The sequence below is a fragment of the Helianthus annuus genome, chromosome 14 (assembly GCF_002127325.2).
Source record: "Helianthus annuus cultivar XRQ/B chromosome 14, HanXRQr2.0-SUNRISE, whole genome shotgun sequence".
NCBI lineage: Eukaryota > Viridiplantae > Streptophyta > Magnoliopsida > Asterales > Asteraceae > Helianthus > Helianthus annuus.
Genome location: NC_035446.2, coordinates 30054342 through 30074214, shown reverse-complemented (window position 1 = coordinate 30074214; position 19873 = coordinate 30054342). Strand labels below are relative to the sequence as shown.

Here is a 19873-nt window from a genome sequence, read left to right as displayed (position 1 = left end):
AGCAAATGGACAAGCTGAATCCTCAAACAAGATAATTGTCAACAACTTGAAGAAGCGATTAGGAGCCAAGAAAGCAAGATGGGCAGAAGAACTACCCTTTGTTTTGTGGGCTGATAGAACAACGGTGAAAAATGCAACGGGCCAAACCCCATTTTTTTGGTATTTGGGACAGAGGCAGTGATCCCAACAGAGATGGTGATACCTACGGCAAGATCCAACCTTCAGGATCCTGGGCAGAATCCTGAAGCTCTGTGCCACGAGTTAGACACTGTGGATGAAACAAGGGATGCAGCAAAGCTAAGGATGGCAGCATATCAACAGAGGATATCCAGAGCATACAACAAGAACATAAGGACTAAGAGGTTTCAAGTCGGAGATTGGGTATTAAGAAAAGCTTTTCAGAATACTACCAATCCTGCTGATGGAAAATTAGCTCCGAAATGGGAAGGACCCTATGAGATTGAATCAGAATCAGGGAAAGGAGCATACCGACTCAAGAATATGGAGGGGGATATGCTACCAAGATCTTGGAATGCTATACACTTAAAGCTCTACTTCAAGTAAGAATAGAATTTAATTTCTATCTCAGAATGGTATGTATCCTGTCTCCCTTAAATATATTTGAATACATTTATTATCTTGAATCCAATACTGACTTAGGCATCGGAGGGGTGTTAGCTAAGCTAACACCCACCTTAGTTTGAGGTTGTTTTGCAGAATATGTGTCAGGATATAGCTCCGGGATATACGCTCAGGATATGTCGGAAGATTAGAGGACTGGCCCCCTCTCTCACGCTTAAGGGATCCTGATCCCTTCACAGGTTTAAAGGTATTCACCTTTCTCTCGAATTGGGTTTGAACACCCCGCCTGGAGCGCAAGTCGTCCGGGGATAGTTCAAGGTAACGGGACCAGTTCATGTAAAAGTGGCTGACAATTTCGTTACTATTGGCTATGTCTTGGATCCTAAAGGTATATGAGGATTGATCACCCTCTCTCACGAAAGGGTATTTTCATGCCCTCTAAGGTTTAAAGGTTATCACCTTTCTAAGACTTAGAGTTTATACACTCTCGCATGTAGCGCATGAAAATCAGGGTTTATCCCCAGGATACAAGGGTTTATCCCCAGCATACTAAGGGTTGAGCCCTGGATATTCAGGGTTTATTCAGTAAAGCTAAAGTATGGCTACATTTACATTCCTATGTTGAACACAGGGGACATGTATCACACAATTTAAAGGATGGGTTCGAATTCATAAGTGTGCACTGGGGACATTCCTATGGTGGAAAGTTGGAATTGGATCTTTGGGAATCTCTGGTATGATCTTTCCTTTTTATTTGGATAACTTGAGTTTTACAAATTATGTGTCAGTATCCTGAGCAGGATATCTTTCAGGATACATTTACAATGTGTTCCCAAGAATGTTCGATTTTTTTTTTCATAAGTAATATTCATGTAATGAAAATAATAAAGATAAGGTTAAAACAGGGTTATATTATTAACATAACAAAAGTTGTGCTTTTGGTTTCACCTCAAACCGAGGCCCATCCACCAAAAGCACAATTAGTTTTTAACATATTTACCCAACGGCTGAAGGTTTCATCTCAAAACGAGACCCATCCGCCTCCAACCGTTGCATCATTCAAAACAAATTATACTAACTGATGACCAAGGGCTTCATCCTGAAACCCAGGACCCATCCACCTTTGGTCATTATATTGTGTAAGTGCAGGAAAGTAAATTGTTTTAAAGACAAGGAAAGTAAATTGTTCAAAGGACCACAACTATCAAATCTAAAAAACAGTGGGCTCCGGCCTAGGCATAAACATCCATCATCGCCCACTCAAGCGCCCTCACACAGCGGCATCTTCACCAGCCTTCTCCGTCTTCTCAGCCTCAACATCCTGAGCAGCATCCTCACCAGCATCCATGCCAGCATCCACTCCCGCATCCTTCTTGGCTCCAGCCTTGACCACCACCTCTGCTGACTTAGAGGACTCAGCAGCATCAGCAGGATATGGCACAGCCTTGCCTCCGAGCTCCTTCAGTTTAGCAACCCAGGATTCAACCGGCCAAGCGGGGCATTCAAGGCCTGTCTCCTTGGCCTCATTAGCCATCTTGATACAGGCTTGTAGCAGAGAGACAACGGCGGAGGCTATGATCCCTTCCCTAAAGGAGATCATGGCCTGTTCGTGCTCCATTTGGACGGTGGCAAGTTTGAGCTCGGCATCCTGGGTGACCTTCTTCAGCTTGTCCTCATAATGCCGAGTCTTGGCTTCGGCAATAACACCTTGGTCAGCGATGGTAGTCTCGAGCTGTTTGATCCTGGCCTCGTGGAGTGCAGCAGTACCACAGGCATCGTTGTAAAGGTGGAGCATATGCTGGAGGCCTATAAGTTGAAATTCAAATATAAGTCAATAGTCACTAACCTAAATATCCTGTCAGGATATTCTATCAGGATATTATGCAGGATACGGTGCCAGGATATTACCTTGTTAAGAAAGGATGTCACGGTTCCAAGGAGTCGGTAAAGCTAAGATCATCATTGGAGAACCCTTCGGAGCCTGGGGCACTAACTTCAGAGCCCTTCCTCTTTTTTTGCGGTGGAAGCACGGGTCCTCGGATTAGCCTTAGGAGCCGGGAGTGGCTTGGAGCTGGTGGCAGCATGGGTCTCTTTCTTGACAATGGGTGGAGTAGGATAGCTGTCAAGTTCATCAAGATCAAGGAAAACCTGGATTTTGCTGGAGTATGCATACAGGGAGTAAAATTTCCCTAAGTATATCAAATAAATATATATATGCAGGATATTGTACAGGATCCTTACCAGACATGTTTGCACTAGAAAGAGGGCTTGGAGATGGTGGAAACGGGTTAAAACTTCTTTCAGCTTCTGGTAGAAGTCTAATGGTGTTGGTGCACTACATCTGTCGACTTCGTCTTGGATCGAGTCTCAGTCTTAGAGTGTTAGATCAGGGCGCGTTACACGAGAAATAGGATAGAATATAGGTTTATCCTGGTAGGTCCGCTTATATGTCACTAGGAGGTCCGCTTATGTGTCAGGTCCGCTTATGTGACAGGTCCGCTTATGTGTCAGGTCCGCTTATGTGACAGGTCCGCTTATGTGTCAGGTCCGCTTATGTGACAGGTCCGCTTATGTGTCAGGTCCGCTTATGTGACAGGTCCGCTAATGTGTCAGGTCCGCTTATGTGTCCATGTACCTTGGAGAGAACCTCAACACCTATAAATAGGTGCACATAAGCGAACCACAAGGACAAGACCTTGTAACTCGTACCGAAGTGCTGCCGGTTTGAGATTTGGATGTAAACTGTCATTATTCAATACAAAAAGGTGTTTAAAGTGATTTGCAAGCTATTTCTACATCATTTACTTGTTTTCCGCACCTGTAATTGACGAAAACTCCTCTAAACGACTCATTCGGGTCGAAACATGATCCTACAAGTGGTATCAGAGCTTCAGGAGGAGGAGTTCTGCAGAGAATAGCTAGAATTCATATAAAATTCTTACTTCTACACCTTCTTTCTTCATCAGAACGAGATTTAACGGTCGGAATCCGCTCAAAATTTCACAGATTGTAGATAATTGATCATAGATAAACCCTTGAAAATTTGACACTGAAATTCGGACTAAAAATGGGTCAAATTAACATCCGAATAGGTTCCGCTTTTATGGACAGTTTGTAGATCCGCTTTTGTGACCATGTATTTTGATAGGTTCGCTCCAAATCCTCTGTAGATCCGCTTATTTGAACACCTGGTTCGTTCATAGGTGCTCTAAGTCTGTAGGTCTGCTTATTCGAACATTCTGGTCCGCTTATTCGAACATTCTGGTCCGCTTATTCGAACATTCTGGTCCGCTCATTTGAACATTCTGGTCCGCTTATTCGAACATTCTGGTCCGCTTTTCGAACATTCTGGTCCGCTTATTTGAACATCATCAGTTCCGCTTATTCGAACATACGAGTTTCGCTCCAGTGAACAACTTCAAATAGTTTCGCTTTTACGGTCTGTTGAAAAAAAAAATCTTAAAATTTGAACATGGACGAGGAATTTTACAACGCATTCGCTACTCCGGTTACCCCGATCACTGTTGCTCAAACCACAATGCTTGAAAATGAAATGGGAACAATGCAAAAACCACCCAAACTATTGAACATTGAAGAATATAAAGGATGGGAGGGTCGTTTCGAGAACTGGGTTCAAGCTAACTATCTAGATGCATGGGAGTGTGTGGAAACAAAGTATGTGAGACCGCTAAATGATGATGAAGAGGAAGTGGCGATCAAAGACATGAGTGCCGATGACAAGAAGAAGTACAAAAATGAGATGATGATGTTAAGCCTGCTACAACAAGCTGTGAAAGAAGATATTATGGTTTTGTTACAACACAGCGGGAGTTCATATTCAATATGGAAAGCGTTGCGTTCAAAGTTTGTTGGAAGTCAGGAGATGGTGAAAAACAAGAAGTCGCTTTTGAAAAAAGAGTTTGATTTGTTTAGAGGATTGAAGAACGAGAGTACAAAACAGATCATTGAACGATATTGCAACTTGTTGGTGAACATGAAAAGGTTAAGCATTAACAAAGACAATGAAGAGTTAATTGAAAAACTTGCTGATGCTTTACCACATGAAACTTGGGGAACTTATCTGATGATGGTCAGGAACAAAAAGGGTTTTAGCACGTTAACTTTGAGCAAATTTATTGACAAGTTGGAAGCTCAGGAAATGGAACAAAGAAAAATTGTTCGAATGAAAGATTTCGATGGTGAACAGGATATTGGGTTGTATTACAAATCAGGAGTGAATGAAAAGTCTTCAAATCTATCTCCGAAAATAGAAACTGCTTACAATGCCAAGAATTCTCCTGGAAGTTCATCATCAGGATCAAACAGCAAAACAAGTTTCATATCATTTCCATCTTTTGATCTGAACATTTCAGCAACGAAAAATGGAAGAAAACTTCAGTGCAATATTGTATTAAATCTTGAAAATGATAAAGATTATTCTGAGGAAGTTGCTAAAAGTCAAATGTCTTTGTTAGGAATGGTCTTAGAGTCTTACAATTGTTTTGTTGCAGATCGTATCGGGAATCCAATGCTAACCAAGGAAGATTACGACCAGATAGATGCTGAAGAGATGGAGCTGATGGACATAAAGTGGTGTTTGGCTAGCGTGTTACGAAGAGCTGAGAAATTCAAGCAGATCACGGGGAGAGATGATCTTCGTGAGGCTAATGTTTCTACTTTAGGTTTTGACAAATCTAAAGTCACTTGTTTTCGTTGCATGGAGAAAGGACACTTCAAGAGGGAGTGCACTAACCGCGAAGCAAGTGGAGCTCAGAATCCTTTCAACAACAATAATTATTACTATCGAAAAGCCATCTACCATCAAGTTGCTCAACAACCATCTCAACAGAATCAACATCAAGCACAAACGGCACATGGAAGACCTATAATTGAAGATTCTGGAAAGAGAGCTTGTGTGGGTAATCAAGAATGTTTGAAGAGAAAGGATGGTAGTGCTTTAGTAATTGATCAAGACGATGAAAAGTTACCCGAGGGATTTAGCTGGGAGAATTTCTCTTGGGATAACTACATTCCTGATCAAGCTACAGTTTACACAGCTTTTGTTGCTAAAGTTGAAGATGAAAGTGATGATGATACTGAGTACTATGCTAAACAGATGACAAAACATTTGAAGATGTTAGCAGAAAGTGACAGTGAAGATGAGAAGGCAAAGAAGAAAAAGAAGAAGGTAAAAACACCGGTTAGCAGCGATGATGAGATAGTACCGGTAGTGAGAAGAAAAGTGAAAGAAACACCAAAGTTCGAGATTGATGAAGAAGCCATTGCAAAGAAAAGTCCAATCACTTGTGAAAATTGTGAAATTGTAAAGAAACAGAACAGTTCATTGATTCACAATATGAACCGATTGAAAGAATCATATGATGTGTTGAACAAGGCAATGAATATGTACAACGACACAAGTGAAGAGCAGGCTACAGCAATGAAAACACTTCAGGGAGCTTTCATGGTCAAACAAAAAGTTGTAAACAACTATATTGAAAAGTGTGCTGATCTCGAACAGAAACTTGAACTTCAAAGAATTGAAACTGAAAGAGTTAACCGTTTATTGAAATGTTACTCATGTTCGTCTTATGTCATTGACAGGATTTATCCGATGGCTGAAAGTTTGAAGGCATTTGAAAACAATGAAGTAACTGAAGAAAAGAAAGTTTCAGAAGAAAAGGTTGAAGAAAAGACTCCAGAGAAGAAGATTAAAAAGAAGAAAGACACTGAAAATACATCATCTGGTAAGAAACAAGGTGTCAGTTACAACAGATGTCCACCCCCGCTGGAAAATGGATATCTGGCTAGAAATCCAAATGATGGAAGAGTCAAAAAGGAAACAAATTTACAGTGGGAGTCGGAGTCGTCAGTCAATCTACCAGATAGTATTGATGTTGTGTTTACATCGTCTGACACTGATCAACAGTCTCAATTGATGAAGAAAGTCGTGGATCATGTGTTAGAAAACGATGACATAGAGGAGTCAAAGTTGGAGTTTGCGTCAGAGTCAAAGTCTGGGTCAAGCACTCCGTGTCAAACAGAAAAACAGGACAAAATAGTTTATAATAAAGAATTCCTGTTATCAAAATCTAATTTGGATGATGGATTGTTTAAAGTTGCTTACACTTTGAATGATTCTGACAAATTATATTCTGATGAGGAATTTCCAATAAGAGGTGTCAAAACTGAACTGATAAACAAGGTTTTCAAACTCACATAAATTAATATTTCTGAAATAAAAGATTTATATCTTAATGAAAAACCTAAAAAATACACCTCAAGAGTACAACAAAGATTAAACAAGAAAAAGAGTTACAGTTCTGGTTCTGGTTTCCAAAAGAAATCAAACCATAACGGTAATTTCAAAAAGAAAGGTCTTGGTTTTACTCCTACAGAAAAACAGAAAAATAAAAAATATGTTCGTGATTTTAAATCCAAAATGACATTTGTTTCAGGAACGTCATCTGAAGAAGAAGAAAAGAAAGATTTCTGGAGACAGTCAAACAATGAATTCCTTGCAAAGAAGTAAGATGAAGTGAAGAAAATGGCTGAACAGAAGAAAGATACGAAAATCTGTTTCTGATGCAACATTGTTGGACATATTGCCCGAGATTGTTCTAAGGCAATACAACCAAAACAGGGAGTATTTCGTAAACTCAAAGAGAAAGTAGTTGAGTTCGAACCACCAATTGATAGAACAAAATTGTTTAAAGATTCTACATTTGAAATTGGTGAGAGTTCAAACAAGTTTTACAAGAAGAGAGCTAAATCTAACAACCAGAAATGGGTTGTTAAGAAAGTTGGTGAAAGCTTTAGCGATGATTCTGATAGGTCAAAATCAGAGGAGCTATCTTCTGGCGATGAAACTGATTCCACAAAGTCAGTTGAGCCACAAGTTGTTTCAAAATGTGAAGCTGTTTTAAAAGATGAAAAATCAGTTCCGATTGTGAATGATGAGGAGTTTCCATCACTTCGGGCTGAGAATTATAAAAAGAAAATTGGTAAAGTTGAAATTTCTAACCAATTTTATAATGATAAACAGGAATTTGATGCTGAAAAGGTCTTTAATCCCAAAGTTCAACATATTTTTGGTAAGATGATTGATCGAAAAGTCAAGGGGGTTAAGGAATTTTATGAAAAGAAGAGGAAAGGTAAGAAACCGAGTGCTGGTGACTCGGTGAAACCCAAGGCTGGTCAGGCTTGGGTGGATATTTTCTTCGACTAAAACCTGACTTGCCAGAGCTCCCAGGTTGGTAAGCGTGGAGCATGAATCAGCATCTTTCTTGAGTTGTATTCGGTAACGTCAATCATACAAACGGTAAAGAGGTTTGTTTATGTTTGTTGTATAAGTGGTTAGAAGATTTGATTGTGCATAACTTGTGCATATGGTTAATCAAGGACATTAATTTGTACTTGTATTTTCCTACAAGTGATTAAGAGACAAGATGATGAACCACATCCCCGTCCCTACAAGTGGTAAAATTAATCAAACTTATTTTCCGGAAAAACCATTTTGATTAAAACAAACTTAAATGTTTTGAAATCTAAATGGGAAAATAGTTTGTTGATAGGGGGAGTTCTGATTGTTTATGCCAAGTGAATGGCGATTTGATGCAATTTGATGTCAGTTGTCAAGTTTCTGTATAGTTTGGTTTACTTTCATGTTTCTAGTAGGTCAAGAGCTTAGATAGTTTTCAAATTTCTTTAATGTGTTTGCATTTTAGGGGGAGTAGAAAATTTCAGAAAAATCCAAAAACATTAGAAAATTTGAAAAAGTCAAAAACATGATAAAATCAAAAATGAGTTTTGTTGTGAAAAAGAGGAAATGATAGTACATTAGTGAGCTATCACAACATGCTAAAGATATGAAATGTTAAATGTGATAAACAGTCTTACTGCGGATGTGTCAGTAGCTTTTTGCACACTTAGTAAATTGAAATGAGATATAAACCTAAATTCAAACTTGCTTAATTCGTGGGTAACTATTCTTGGATATATGGGTAACCCTCGAAATCTTGTTTGAAAGGTCCCTCTTTCTGAGATACTAGGTCTTTATACTCAGTGATATCTGGGGTATTATTCCGGGACTTCTGCTGTATGGAAGTACTGACCTAGTCCCCGAATAATACTTTCTGCAAAATGCTTTGAAATATAAGCTCGCCCTCAGCAATTTGATTAAAAAATAAAATTGATAATCTTTGCTGTTGTAACAAAAGATCCTCTAAAGGGGACCCACCAAAAGTCGAAGCCGTCATCTCTCTGCGTATACGGAAGTATCGACCTGAGCTCTCACGGCCCTCGCACATAACCCCTTTACAGATATCATCTGTGGTATACTCACCTGTAAGACTGAACATTGGGATCTGGATACAGGAGTATATTTGAGTAAAGTGATACACAATTAAGTTTTAAGTTTCTAAAACATTAATATTGTATCTCGAATCAATTGAAATGTGTGTTAAAATTTAAAATGGACCAATATACTGACAATCTAGGTAAATTGTTTAGAACTGAGAATGTTTAAAGCTTAACGGTGTTAGTGATTTGTCTTAAAACTGATATGATCCTCTTGCACGAACTCACAAAAATATTGTCTGTAAATAGTTCATTTCTGCATTTACTTTCTTTCAGAAAATCCAAAAAGATTTTTGGTATGTTTTAGCATAAATTTTGAAAAAGTCAAAAAGATTTTCGACAACTGATATTGAAAAGCTGATTTTCTACATTCCAAGTGCTAAACATGATGAACAGATGGTTTGGGAGAGTATGTTGTTTTGATAAGAAAAATAATACAGTATCAAGTGGTTCATCAGTATCTGATTGGTTGATTAGTTAGTGGTTAGTGATGTTTATATGCTTAAATGTTGATTATAAAACTTATGTTTGTGGTAGAGTTTTATGCAGGTAGAGTCAATATTTGAGGGGGATTGCATGTTGATGATGAGGAACTGAAAGATGTCAATATCCAAGATAAGAAGTTTGTGGGTGATAAAAGAGAAAGAGATGAAGATAGAGAGAGAAGCCCAGAGACTGATCAAGACTGAAAGTGCGAAGACATGACATTGTCAAAGACTCGATGAACGACCCATCAACATCTGAGGGGGAGTTTGTTGGTGCACTACATCTGTCGACTTCGTCTTGGATCGAGTCTTAGTCTTAGAGTGTTAGATCAGGGCGCGTTATACGAGAAAGTAGGATAGAATATAGGTTTATCCTGGTAGGTCCGCTTATATGTCACTAGGAGGTCCGCTTATGTGTCAGGTCCGCTTATGTGTCAGGTCCGCTTATGTGACAGGTCCGCTTATGTGTTAGGTCCGCTTATGTGACAGGTCCGCTTATGTGTCAGGTCCGCTTATGTGACAGGTCCGCTTATGTGTCAGGTCCGCTTATGTGTCCATGTACCTTGGAGAGAACCTCAACACCTATAAATAGGTGCACATAAGCGAACCACAAGGACAAGACCTTGTAACTCATACCGAAGTGCTGCCGGTTTGAGATTTGTATGTAAACTGTCATTATTCAATACAGAAAGGTGATTAAAGTGATTTGCAAGCTATTTCTACATCATTTACTTGTTTTCCGCACCTGTAATTGACGAAAACTCCTCTGAACGACTCATTCGGGTCGAAACACGATCCTACAAATGGCGTCGATTCTCTTCTGTGAGTCGGCTAAGGGGGGTGCAAGTTTCATGAAGTCAGCTGTGTACAAGAAAACAGAAAAGTCAGTACAAGATATGAAACAGGATATAAGGCAGGATCATACTAAAACCCTAAGTCCTACCCTTTTTCAACCACTACACTGGATATTCCATTCCACCAGGGATTGAGTCCCTTTTTACAAAGAAGAACTTGGACTTCCATTCCTCCTCGTTCCTGGTAGCACGAAGTATCAGTGGGTCGCCGAAAGTAGAATAAAACAAAAATTGACAAGAACCATGGCATCTAAGCCGGTATGCTAAGGGAAGATCATGAATGGAAAGGTCAGGGATATGGTTATTGTTGATTTGATTAAGAACAGACAAAACTCGCCAAAGCATTGGCATTGTCTGACTGAAGCAGATTTTTGTAGTGTTGAAAAACTCAGTAATGAAGTTTGAAAAAGGAAATTGCAACCCTAGGGTGAAAGGAAAAGCGTTGAAACACAACCACTCGTCGGAAACCATATCTGATCGGATTTCCCGATCAAATGGCCGGAATACTGTCCCTTCCAGGAAAATGCAGGAGGTTTTGAGGGCCGACAAATGGGCACTGTCGAAAGAGCATATTTCCTTCTCCGGATCTTGGAGAATATTCTGGTGAATGAACATGGGAGCAGAGTCGCCGGAGGTAGATCTCGTCTGTCTTGCCATATGATTACCGGAATATTGAACAGTGTGGAGGAAAGAGATGGAAGTGAGAGAGATATTTACCTTTTTTCTCTTCGGTGAAGGTTAAATGATGATGAGGATGAAAAGTTATAGGGGTGAAATGAGTGAGTGTAGGCTGCGTGGTTACAACCAGTCCCGTCAGGGTCTTATCACTTAATTGCCTCGTTATTCGTAAAAAAATATAACCGTTAGTGCCAGAATACTAAACGGTAACATTTTTTGGGGACAATTGTTATGGGTGAAATTCTGAGCCCATATCCTGGGAAATATCTTGAGTTGTATCTTGATTATGTGATTTCTGTTCATATCCGGGATGCTCATTCAGGATATTGGTAACATCCTGAATGGTATCCTCAGGATTACTAACGGATTGTGTGCAGGAGTACGAGTTCAAGTGCCCAACGTTCGCGAAGACCCTTTCTCCGGGAGACTCGGTCTAAGTCGTTCAAATAAAGACGTTGAAGCCGCTTTTCCCGACCTGCAACGTTATTAATGGAATATTCGGGAGCATCCCATATTTATAGGAATTTTAGTTTGTATTTAGTAACTATAAATAGGTGGGTATACCAGATCGAATAGAAAAACACAGCTACACTCACTACTCTCTCACACTTATTCTTCCACAACGTTCACTTTCACAAAAAGCATTGTAACACTTAGCGATCTGGTCGATATCCTGCACTGTATCCTAAAGTTAAAAGCAATAAGAAGAACAAGGCAGCTGCGATTGTCAGCTCCCAAGGTTTTATGCCGGTGATCTAGATTGATCAAGGGCTTTCCTCGTACATCCCGTGTCATTTCCTTTATTTTTTGCTCATAGTTTGATCTTAGATATAGCTCAATATCCTGAGCCATATCCTGAAAACTGTTTTTCCTAAACAAGTTAACCAGCATATTTCCAACACACTTTTTAGCACACTACCTCACTTAACTAATTTGATCACTTAATTACTTCGATAATTTTTGACCAAAACAATTTGGCGCCCACCGTGGGGCAAGTGGTGCTATCTTTATTAAAAATCTTTGTGAAATCATTAATTGGCTTTCTATTTTCAAAACTTTTTGCTACATTATTTGCAATGGCCACAAGATCGAGCATGAGCTCCTCCACTGTGTCTGCTACAGCTTCTGCTACTATTGGTTCGGTGCTCCCGCCACCTCCTCCAAGAATGCCTGCTTCTTCACAACCTCAGGATATTATCCCTACTCGGAGTATTCAGGGATCTGCTCCTGTTTTAGCTTCTAATGATGAAATTCTAACCTTATTTGGAAGTGTGCAGGAACAAATGAGGCAACAACAGGAAATAAACCAAATGCTGTTAAGGGAAATACAACTCTTAAAATCTAGTTCGAGCAGATCCACTGAGGATATCGTCACTCCTTTACAACCCAGAACTTTGAACTTCAGTTCGGCTGTGTATACTGAGGATAATAGGGGAAATATTGTACCTAGCCATCCCCAGAACCATACTCCTGAAATACCCTCCTTGGTCAGGATGTCAACTGTGAGAAGCATAGGATATGCTTCAGGATATGGCCAAAACCCTCAAACTGGTACCGTGTCAAATCATAATGCACTTGCTACTAACAGTATTGGATCTTTGAAGGATGCAGGTGTGACATCAGCATTGTCTAGGGAACTTCAGAAGCTAAAGGATATGATATCTAGTGTACCTGGGTAGTTCAGCCAATTCCTGAAGTATCGCAGGATAGCCACAGGATATCTTGGTTTGTGCATCCTATTTCTGATGCTGAAATCCCAAAAAGATTCCAAACTCCCAACATGAAGTTTTATGATGGAACCACAGATCCTGAGGAGCATATTGCCCAGTATCGAGAAAGGATGGAAATCAGTCCTATCCCTCCAGATCTTAAAGAAGCATGCTTGTGCAAGGGCTTTGGTTCTACCTTAACAGGATCAGCCTTGAAATGGCTCTTGAATGTTCCTCCGCACTCGATTACATCATTTGCTCATTTAGTGAATTTATTTAATAGTCAATTTTCTTGTAGTCGGTGTTTTGAAAAACTAACAAGTGATCTTTACAGGATAACCCAAGGACCTCAGGAATCCCTAAGGGATTATGTGAACAAATTCAGCAGGGAATCCTTGGATATCCCACACCTTGATGTTGCTACGGCGGTCCAAGCGTTCAAGATGGGATTACAAAAGGATTCCCGATTTTATCAGGATCTTGTGATGAATCCTTGCAGGAACTTGGATGAGGCTCGAAACAGGGCCTTGAGATATATCAGGCTGGAAGATGATAAGAAAATGCAAGAGAGGATGAATTCATCCACCACCTATGAGTCAACTAATAGGAAGTCAGAATCCTCGTATAAACCATACCGCTCTAAGCCGTATGGTAGAAATGACAATAAAAGAGTGAATGCTACTGAAGACGAGGATCCTGAAGAATATCCTGAATTATCTGAATATTGCTTTTCTGTTAACATTCCTGAATTAATGTATGCTATGAAGGGTTTGGGAGACAAAGCTAGGTGGCCTCGAAAAAATCAACAAAAAGCCGATTGGAAGGATAAATCCAAATGGTGTGCCTTTCATGAAGACTTCGGACATGTAACAGAGGATTGCATTGCTCTAAGAAAAGAAATAAGCTACCTTCTCAGCAAGGGATATCTGAAGGATCTTCTAGGAAGAAAGAAGAACAAGGGTCGGGATAGTGAGAAGGATCCTGAATGGACAGCATCACCTCCTGCGGATGCCAAGATAATCAACTTTATTTCAGGAGGATCCGACATTTGTGGGACTTCCTATTCTGCGGCCAAGAGGCATGCAAAGGAAGCTAAGACCGAAAGGGGAGACAAACCAGCCAGGATGACTACCCTTACGACTGATAAACTGATCACTTTTGACAGTGACGACAGGGATACAGTCCAGGATCCTCACCATGATGCTCTTGTAATAACATTATATGTGGCTAACCATTTTGTACGCAGGATATTGGTGGACAATGGCAGCTCCGTCAACATAATCCAACTAGAGACTCTGAAAAGAATGAATGTATCTCCAATGGATATCACTTCTCAATGCACTATGCTTGTTGGGTTCAGTGGAGAGGCTAGAAACACAGTGGGAGAAATAAAGTTACCAGTATATGTTGAAGGGGTCAACTCGATACAACGTTTCTGTGTGATGGACTCCCTATCATGCTATAACAGCATACTAGGCAGGCCATGGATCCATGACATGAAGGCTGTGCCGTCAACTTATCACCAATGCATCAAGATTCCTACCCCTTGGGGGTTGTTAAGGTTGATAGTGATCAGCAAGAGGCAAAAGAATGTTACTCATCCTCAATGAAATCCTCAACCAAGCCTAATACAGCATAGCAATTAAAGATGCGGGCCCAGGATATCGTGGAGGCTTTAGAACAGGATATTAAGAAAGTTATCTTGGATCAGGATAATCCTGATATCTCGGTGCTCGTAGGAACCAATATCCCTCAGGATATTGAAGAACAATTAACCAACTTCTTGAAGTGTAAGATGTCAACATTTGCATGGAAGCATGAGGATATGACAGGTATACCCAGAGACATTATCACTCACAAGCTTGGAATCGACAGGTCGTTCAAGCCCGTACAGAAAAAGAGAAGGAAGTTCGCCCCTGAACGAAATGTAATTATCCAAGAGGAAGTTGAAAGATTGTTGAAGTCAAGAATGATAAGAGAAGTCAAGTTTCCAAGATGGCTAGCAAATGTAGTGGTGGTACAGAAGAAAAATGGGAAATGGAGAGTCTGTGTAGATTACACAGACTTGAATAAGGCCTGTCTCAAAGACCCATTTCCGATTCCTCAAATTGATGCAATGGTGGATGCTACTGTCGGGCACGAGATGTTAACCTTCGTGGATGCATCCTCAGGATTCCAGCAGATCCAAATGGAACCTTCGGACCAGGAGGATACTGTCTTCATGACACCAATAGGTATTTATTGTTATACTGCTATGCCTTTCGGTTTGAAAAATGCAGGTGCAACATACCATAAATTAGTAAACATGATGTTCAAATATAAGCTGGGGGACACAATGGAGGTATACATCGACGACATGGTGGTAAAATCTAAAAGAGCTGAGGATCATCTCCAGGATATTAAGGGAGCATTTGATATCCTGGATCAGTATAACATGAAGCTAAATCCTGCTAAGTGCCATTTCGGAGTAGGAGCATGAAAGTTTCTAGGATATATGGTGACCAAAAGAGGAATAGAGGCAAGCCCAGAGCAAATTAAAGCCATCTTGGATATCAAATCACCTTCAAATATGAAGGATGTTCAACGGTTAACAGGATGAGTTGCAGCATTGAACAGATTCATTTCAAGATCCTCCGAGAAATGTAAAGAATTTTACGATATCCTGAAGAAGAACAAGAAGTTCGAATGGGGAGAGAAGCATGAAGCAGCCCTGCAGGATTTGAAGCAGTATCTTTCAACTGCATCGCTGTTGATGAAGCCTGAGAATGGTGAACCACTATCCCTATACCTCGCAGTATCAGGAAATGCTGTAAGTGCCGTCCTTATAAAGGATCATGGAGGTTAGCAATATCCTGTTTATTATGTTAGTAAAAGTTTGTTAGATGCTGAAACTAGATATTCTCATTTAGAAAAGTTGATACTAGCACTAGTTATGGCATCGACGAAGCTTAGACATTATTTTGAGACACATAGAATTCATGTTAAACCAATTATCCTGTCAAAAATATGCTTAGGAAACCCGAGATGTCAGGCAGGATAGCCAAGTGGTCAGTAAAGTTAAGTGCTTATGACTTAGTGTATGAACCTAGAATGCCATAAAATCATAGGCTCTAGCTGATTTTGTGGCTGATTTCAGTAGTGACATTCAGGATGAGGTAGGCCTAGAAGTACAACAATTAGGAGAATCCTTAGGATCCTGGACATTATACACTGATGGAGCATCCAATGTTAGAGGAGTAGGACTGGGAATACTACTAAAATCGCCACAGGGGGACATATTACCCCAGGCCATTAGGTGTGAATTTCCCGCTACTAATAACGAAGCAGAGTATGAGGCTTTAATTGCAGGGATAGAACTAGCTAAAAATATGAATGTCAAGAATTTGCAAGTATATGTTGAATCCTTGTTAATCACTAATCATTTTAATGGATCCTATGCAGTTAAGGGTAAGAAGTTAATCAAATACCTCGATATTCTCAAAAAATTAGCAGGATATTTTGATGTTTTTACATTTGAACAGGTACCAAGGGAAGGTAATGCTGAAGCAGATGCTTTAGCAAATCTGGGATCATCGGTCAGGATACCATAAGGAACCCAAATACCAATATTGCATATTTTGTATCCTGCTACGAACCCAAATACCAATATTGAAAGTTGGTTTTTATAAATAAAAGTGGATAAAAATATATTTAGAATATATATATATATATATATATACAATGAAGACACACATGTCTGATTATGTGTATACTTTGTGTAGTAGTTATGTTGTTTTAGGACTTAAAATAATATAACACATTAAAACACCAAGAACTATAATCCAAACTATTACCAAAATCACAAGGAATAAGCATACAAGTTACACACAATATATTGGCAAAACCGAACAAGAAATGTAACTTACAAAATATTCCGGAAAATATGTTCACAAATATATTTTGGTAAATAATATTTTGGATACAAAGGAATGAAAATATGATTTTCACAATTACTTCAAGAGTATATCACATTTTTGACAAGGGAAGAATATAGCATTTTTGACAAGTATAAATATATATATTTTCCTTGGAAATATTAGAAGATATATTATTTTGGGAAAAATAAATATTTTCTTGAGTAAACTTGAAATACATTATTTTGCATGAAAATAAGTTTATAAATATTTTCTAAGTTAGAGTTGAAAACATATTATTTTGGAACTACAAATATTTTTGCCAAAAGAAAAATTATGAATAATTTTTCTAAGAAATATTCCTTAAATATATATTTTGGAAATATATATGTTGGTGGACTTTTATTAGAAATAATATTCCGGAAAGTTTAATAATTAATTAAGTATGAGGATACTTAATAACTACATCAAGAATACGTATTCTCATACGTATAAATACACACCGGAATACGACCCCAAAACATGGCAAAAATACGCATGTATGAGATACCCCTCCTTTGGAAGGAAATACAAGTATTAATACTTGAGAAATATTAAGTTAATATATATTGTTTAACAATTATTCTAAAATTTAATAAATATAATTTAAGTTAAAATATTAATTATTTTGACAATAATTCTATAACTTGGAATAATGTCAAAGGCATAAAAGAAACGTAACTCAAAAACACTAATACTAAATCAAGGCACGGCCCGTTCGTCTAATAGACATTAGTACGTTGTAGGTAGTCATGTTCACCGAAGGAGCTTTGAGTTACTGTGATCCGAAGACGCAAGACTGTGAGTTCATGTCCCCCTTTTCTTTAAACTGTTTTGTTTATTAACTTCGGGGGTGAAGTACATGTTACAAAATGATTACATACAATTACAAGTGGTATGGTTAGCTTTGGAAAGTACGGTAGATCATGTGAATGGGTAGGCGTACTCCTAAGACCATTAATCCTCGTGTTAGGATCGAGGGACATGAGTGCTAGATCTATTTGGGTGTAGCGAGCCCACAACCATGAGGACCGGGGTTGGCCCATGAGGTGACTATGTCTTACAGCCGGAGGCCCGGTACAAATCGGCTAGGTTTGAGCCTTCCTACGCCGTTGCACGTATGTTAATGGCCTTGCAAACCATTAATCGATCTGTTTCCTTGTTTGCTTTCATACCGGGATTTATAAACATACATACATACATATTTTCAATGATATAAAGTTTATACATACACATAGACAAACACATGAAGTCGCTCAACTTTTGTTGATGTTTTCAAAATACATGTATTTCAGGAATTAGTAAGTAGATCTGGCGGGCGTTGGAAGTTTACGCTGCGTTAGGAATAAAGATGTCATTCATGGTCCTTGGGTTTGGTCAGTGTGTCTTATTCTTGGACGAGACACGTCTTCCAAACCTTGGTCTTATTTACATCTTTTGATGAGTCCTTAGTGAACTCTAAGTTAATGCCCTCAGTCTGCTTTGCTCCATCTAAGGCTAGGGCTAGGCACTTAATCTCCCCAACATTTCTTCTTCATGTGCACATTTGAAAACAACCTGTTGGCTTCAGAGTTTTCCTTCCTAGCTGCCCGGATCTGATGCACGTCGAAAAGAGGCCCTTTATACTATACGCAAAAGAGCTCTTTGGATTCACTTGCTATTGGCTGGGCTACACTTTCTTGCCTTAGGTCAATCAGGTCTTTCTCTTCCCTTACTAATGCTAGCGAAAGTCGGCCAAGATATGTTTTTAGATCTTGCATTGAAAAACCTCCTTCATTTTATTGTAATACATAAGATAATACATATTGAAATGTACAATGATCTAGTAAATAAGATTTACTTTTTGTTAAATACAGAAAAAATGACCGTTTCTTCTCCAATATTCCCCCACAAGACTCAGCTATTTTTCCTTGGGGTTCCGTTCCACATTTCATATAGATAGAAGTATTTTACTATTATTATATGTTAAATGAGACCAAAAAGACGAAATAGAAATAAAAATTCTAGATTTTAATAGAGGAGATAACGATGTGGAAAACAAGACAGGAATTCTCTACAATGACACTTTAGACCAACGGAAGGGATTTAGCGCAGCTTGGTAGCGCGTTTGTTTTGGGTACAAAATGTCACGGGTTCAAATCCTGTCATCCCTACCTATTACTGCTCCTTTGAGCAGTAACGAGGGGTTTTTTGAGATCAACTCACATTGGACATATCATACAGAATCTTTCATTCTTATGATACTATATAGTATGCATACAAGATGTATTGGGACGAATCCTTTTTCTTTTATGATAAGAAACATTCTTAGTTCAGTTCGGTAGAACGCGGGTCTCCAAAACCCGATGTCGTAGGTTCAAATCCTACAGAGCATGATTCGGATCTTCTTCGATCGAATTCGACTGAAACACTAACTGGAACTGAAACAGCAATCTTAATTTGACCTCCTGGATATTAAAGAAAGGAGGAGGTCAATAAAAAAAGAGATGTTAATTAATCAAAGGTCCAACTGATCGCCACGCCTGTATTGTAAATATGTAGTTACAAATAATCCAGCCTATCACATCACAGCTTATACCTTTCATTTAAAGGCTCAAGCCTGGGGCGAAAGCCCGGTCTTCCTTCCCCTCCAGCATCTGCTCTCTAGTTAAGTAAGGTGAAAACATCGATTGAATTGAATTAGTAGAAAACTGCCTTAGTTAGAAGGTAAGATGAACCTAGAGGCAAAGCCTTGGATTCAATTCCAATTCTCCCCTCTGTAACTGCAGCTTCAGCAATTTCCTTAGTCAGGCCATTGACCGGGATTAGGTAGTTACAAAAGAAAACACCTTCCTTAGAAGTCTAAACCAAGGCATTCTGTTTCTAATACTCAAATCGAAATAGTCTTCTTTTCTACATTCTACAGGCCCAGTCTCTTCTGATAAGTTCGGCAGCACCTAAAACAATTCGTATGGTTGTAATCTGAATTTGAAGTCTATGTTTTAAGACAATGTTGTTATGTTTTAAACTTATTTAATGGATGACAAAACTATGGTTTTATCATATAGTTGTTGTTATGATTGAATGCAATGATATTAAGAAAGTCACACCATAATCACGCTTCCGCAAAAGTCAGGGTGTGACAAAAGACTTATTGAAGATAAGTTTGGTGATTGTGGTCTGCTAACTAAATTTGCAATGGGTTCAGATAAAGCAGATGATGAGAGAAGCTTTTTGGGAGTATGGGTCTTTTGAGACAGAGCAACAGTTGTAGGATACACTGGCTTTTGAGGAAC

The 19873-nt window shown here is 39.0% G+C and overlaps 1 non-coding gene across 1 annotated transcript; it reads left to right on the top strand.

Moving 5' to 3' along the window:
- Positions 1 to 18899: 18899 nt before the first annotated feature.
- On the top strand, positions 18900 to 18973 carry TRNAW-CCA. The gene has a single exon. It is a non-coding gene; the product is annotated as a tRNA-Trp (tRNA).
- Positions 18974 to 19873: the final 900 nt, after the last annotated feature.